This window comes from Procambarus clarkii, chromosome 28 (genome assembly GCF_040958095.1).
Source record: "Procambarus clarkii isolate CNS0578487 chromosome 28, FALCON_Pclarkii_2.0, whole genome shotgun sequence".
NCBI lineage: Eukaryota > Metazoa > Arthropoda > Malacostraca > Decapoda > Cambaridae > Procambarus > Procambarus clarkii.
The window spans coordinates 44197939-44203632 of record NC_091177.1 but is presented as its reverse complement, the minus strand read 5'-3'; positions in this window follow the sequence as shown (position 1 = coordinate 44203632).

The window sequence follows — 5694 nt, the reverse complement described above, 5'->3', positions numbered from 1 at the left end:
TAATTAAGTTAATTTATATAAGATGTTTTTATGATGGTAAAGTCCAAAGACTAATGTATTTAAGAATAATTCCCAGCAGAATAGCTGGTGAATTATAATGGTATGTGGTGATGATATCCCGTTTTCTTTAGACGGTAATTCCACTACAGGTTACGTTTTCTATGGGTAACTTGTTGGTAACACAGCTCTTATCTGTCTGTATGATATTATTATTAAATGGTGTCGGATTTTCCGACAAAAGGTTCAAATGTTTGCCACAATACTAGTACCCGAGCTGAGAGGTATGAGTTACGAGGAAAGACTACGGGAATTAAACCTCACTTCGCTGGAAGACAGAAGAGTTAGGGGGGACATGATCACTACATTTAAGATTCCCAAGGGAATTGATAGGGTAGATAAAGACAGGTTATTTCACACAAAAGGCACACACACAAGGGGACACAGGTGGAAACTGAGTGCCCAAATGAGCCTCAGAGATATTAGAAAGAACTTTTTAGTGTCAGTGTCGTTGACAAATGGAATGCATTAGGCAGTGATGTGGTGGAGGCTGACTCAATACACAGTTTCAAGTGTAGATATGATAGAGCCCAATAGGCTCAGGAATCTGTACACCTGTTGATTGACGGTTGAGAGGCGGGAGAAGGGTGTAGCACACCTCAGCTGACTGTGACCTCACCCCGGCCACAACCCATACTACACTACGTGGGGACTCACTCACCTATATTGTGTTAGCAGGTCGGTAAGGTACTTGGGGCGCCTGTGGGTAAGGTGGGTACAGCAGTGACTAGATCAGGACGGGCGTCTAGGTCCAGCAGTATTATGAGTGAAGACGAGGACAGGCTGGTGGACATGCTGATAGGGAAATATGTAGAGAACACGGATGTTTGGGTAGATGATCTAATCCAGGAGATTAAAAGCGAAATCTTTAATAAAATACAGGACGAGGTTCAGAGACAAAAACAAGAGTTGATGGACTATATATTTAAAGAAATCAGAAAGAGCAGGGTAGTATGGGGTAGTGAAATAACTTGGCATGCAACTGAATTTGGTAGGAATAGGGGAAGCATGGCAAGGGAAGGGGGGAGTAGTGGGGGATGGAGTAGTTAGTGGGAGGGGTGGGCGTTAGCCAGAGGGTGACCAGCATGACCATTCACTGAGAAGGAAGTCAATCATAATCCATGGATTACTTGAAGCCAAGGCATCATCTATGGCAGGAAAGGATGGATATTGAAGATTTTGAGTTACAGGGGATCTTGGGAGATATCAGAGCCGAGATGGCAGGGAATGAAGTGGAAATACACCGCAGCATTGGACCTTACAACTGTAACAAGAAACGACCTGTCCAGGTACAGTTCACTAACGAAGAGGCAGTGGATTACATACTGCATCACAAACACTTACTCAGAGGTAGCGAAAACTATTACAACGTGTATATTGACATATACATGACAAAAGATGATCAGGTAGCCCACAGGGCGCGCCGACCTCCACGACACACCTCTTCACATTCGAGCGTGGTTACCCGCCCCACCCGTGCTAACCTGCCCACAACAGGTGCTTCCCAGGTCACACCCTTCCTAAATCATCCCTCAAATCCCCCACACCTTGCTTATCACCCCCAACAACCCCCCCCCTGCCCTCTCTGACCCCATTGCATTCAAATACATCTGCTTCAACCCACATTCCAAGGGCTCCCTCATCCCCTCAACCCCCAAAACCTGCCCATCCCTCACCCCTCCTCTGCCCCCTCTCCTTCCATGTGACCCCCTCGCAAGGGGAGGGGGTCACATGGACCCCCCGTGGGGGACGGGGGGATGGGGACACTCCACCTCTTCTTCAATTACCCTCTTCCCCACTTCTGCCCCAATGCCCTCACCTACCCCTGAGTTCCCCCTGACTAATACAACCTCTCTCCCACTCTAACTATCCATGCTCCATCCTCCCCTCTTCCTCTCCCCCCCACCTCCTCTATCCTTCTCCCCACCCATCCTCTCAACCTCTATCTGACTCTCAACGTCATGCTACCTCTCAAACCCCTATATGTCTATCAGACCCTCCCTAATCATCAGACCCAGTATGCCCTTCCTACTCCAGACCTACCTACTCAGGCCCTACCTAGACCTTCCTACCTACCTTCCTAAATGCTCAGCCCCCATTTGCCCTCCAAGCACCCCTCCAGACCCCAATTCACCCCCCTGACACCTGTCAGATCCCCCTAGATCCCCAGAAAAAGATGAACTCTGGTGCCAGAGTTTCAATGAAGAATCTCAAGGTTTGGTACACCAATGCTGATGGGGTATCAAGTAAAGCAGAAGAGATATAAAAGAAAGAGTTAGTGATGCAGATCACTAACTGCAATAGTCCCATAGTTGCAATAGTGGAAACTAAAATAAATGACATGAACTCGGATGCAATCTTTCCAGAGGGGTACCAGGTGATAAGAAAAAGAGAGGACACAGAGACAGGGAGGGGGAGTGGCACTACTAATAAAGCGGAAATGGAAGTTTGAAGACCTGGGAAATCGGGTTACCAATGAGAGCACAAGCTTCATACATGGAACTCTGACAGCAGATGGGAGGAAGATTGTGATCTTGGTAATCTACAATCCCCCACCAAACAGTAGAAGACCCAGGCAGGAGTATAATGACAACAACAAGGCATGCATAGATAAACGGCAGAAGGCAGCAACATATTAGCTCACAGAATAAGAGCGAAGCTGCTAGTCATGTGGGACCTAAATCATGGAGAGATAAATTGGGAATCAAGGAATCCCTATGGAGGAGACGAAACATGGGGAGCAAAGTTAGTAGATGTTACAAATCAACAAGGGCCGTGACGAGGATTCGAACCTGCGTCCCGGAGCATCCCAGACACTGCCTTAATCGACTGAGCTACGACAGGATTAAAGAGTTGAAACCGAAGTTCTACTGATCTTACTGGATCCTGCAGCCTCTCCGAGGCACAAACCAGGGTTTTACACAACTCCCCCCTGCACTCGAGCTATGTCAATAGGCCGTTCTCTCTCTTCGCCCTTACATCATTACACACAGAGATCACACTAACGTGATGCATCAAATGAACAAATCCACAAGGGCCACGAACAAATTCCTCGTCACGGCCCTTGTGGATTTGTTCATTTCATGCATCACGTTAGTGTGATTTCTGTGTGTAGTGTATTATATGTTATAGACAGGAATTTCCTAACACAACATGTGAAGGAAGACCCAAGGGAAAGATGAGTGGATGCACCGAGCCTGTTAGACCTGATTGTCACCCAGAACGTAGACGACATCAAGAATTTGGATCATGAAATTCCTCTAGGAGCCAGTGACCATTGTGTCCTAGTCTTTGACTTCATGATGGAACTGAAACTTGCGACCATGGGACAAGAGGTCTGGGAAAGGAGAGTTGACTACAGGAAAGGGGACTACAGGAATATAAGGGACTACCTGGGAGAAGTGCAGTGGGTGAAGAAATTAGAGAACAAACAGTGCAAGATATGATGTACCTGGTCACACGGAAATGCCAGAAGGCCGAAGAGAGATTTATACCATCAGTAAAGGGAAAAACGGAAAAATAAATATAAAACCCAAGGTTTAATAGACAGTGTCAGGAAGCAAAAATGGCCAGCAGGCGGGAGTGGAGGAAGTACAGAAGACAAAGGACAGAGGGCAACAGGATCAGATGCAACAGAGCTAGGAACGATTACATTAACACTAGAAGAACATCGGGAAGAAACTATGAGAAAGATATTGCGATCAAAGCGAAAAAGCAACCTAAATTACTGCACAGCCAGATAATAAGAAAAATGTCGGTGAACGACCAAGTGACAAGACAAAGGAAGACAGAGGGGGCATATACAGAAAATGACAGGAAATCTGCGAGGCACTGAATGGCAGTTTCCATGGAGTGTTCACAACCAATCCTGAGCAGATCCCACTGTTAGAAGAGATTATCCTAGTTGGAAGACTATCAGATAAAGGTGACAGCAGAGGAGGTAATGAAACAGTTGACAACACTAGATGCAATTAAAGCAGTTAGACCAGACAAAGTATCACCGTGAATACTAAAAGAGGCAGCGCAGACCCTCAGCGTGCCTCTGGCAAAGATCTTTAATTAATCACTTATATCGGGAGAATTGCCCAGTTGCTGGAAGAGGGCAAATGTAGTACCGATTTTCAAGAATGGTGATAGGGAGGAGGCATTTAACTATAGACCTGAATCACTGACAAGCATCCCCTGTAAAATACTTGAGAGAATAATTAGGCTATGACTGGTTGCACACCTGGAGAACATTAGGTTTGCGTCAGACATCAACATGGGTTCTTGAAAGGGAAATCTTGTCTAACAAACCTTTTGGAATTCAATGATAAAATAACGAAGATAAGACAGGACAGAGAAGGTTCGGCAGACTGCATATTTCTGGACTGCCAAAAAGCTATTGATACAGTACCGCACATGAGACTGCTATTCAAACTCGAGTCAGGCAGGGGGGTGGGAGGAAAGGCCCTAGAATGGATAAGGAACTACCTAACAGGAAGAAGCCAAAGAGTTACAGTAAGGGACGAGAAGCCGGATTGGCGAACAGTAACGAGTGGAGTACCTCAAGGATCGGTGCTGGGACCAATTCTATTTCTAATATATGTTAACGACAACTTTACAGGAGTAGAGTCCTACATGTCAATGTTCCCGGATGACGCAAAGTTGATGAGAGGAGTTGTGACAGATGAGGATTGCACGATCCTCCAAGAGGACCTGAACAGGTTGCAGAGATAGTCAGAGAAATGGCTACTGGAGCTCAACATGAACAAATGTAAAGTTATGGAAATAGGACTAAGTGATAGGAGACCAAAGGAACAGTACACAATGAAGAGGAACTGTCTACCTGTGACTACGCGAGAAAGAGACCTGGATGTGGACGTAACACCTAATCTATCTCCTGAAGCACATAAAAATAAGATGACGACAGCAGCGTACTCTACACTGGCAAAAGTTAGAACATCATTCAGAAACCTAAGTAAGGAGGCATTTAGGGCGCTTTACACTGCCTACGTGAGGCCAGTCTTAGAGTATGCCGCCTCATCATGGAGTCCCCATCTGAAGAAGCACATAAGGAAACTGGAAAAGATTCAGATGTTTGCAACGAAACTCGTCCCAGAGTTACGAGGGATGGGATATGAGGAGCGCCTGAAGGAACTGAGCCTTACGACACTAGAAAGAAGAAGGGAGAGGGGGGATATGATATGAACGTGTAAAATACTCAGAGGGATTGACAGAGTGGACATAGACGAAATGTTCACACGGAATAGTAACAGAACGAGGGGACTTGGGTGGAAGCTGGAAACTCAGATGAGTCACAGAGATGTTAGGAAATTTCCTTTAGCGTGAGAATAGTGGGAAAATGGAATGCACTTCAGGAACAGGTTGTGGAAGCAAATACTATTCATAATTTTAAAACTAGGTATGATAAGGAAATAGGACAGGAGTCATTACTGTAAACAACCGATGACTCGAAATGCGGGATCCAAGAGTCAATGCTCGATCCTGCAGACACAACTAGGAGAGTCCACCCAACTCTCTCGCCCCAGACAGAGCCGTGCCCTCAGGTACGTGAGGCGTGCCGCGTCGCACGTCAACGGACCAATACTGCAGAGACCTGGATGATGACATTACCAGCCATGTCATTGGGGTAAT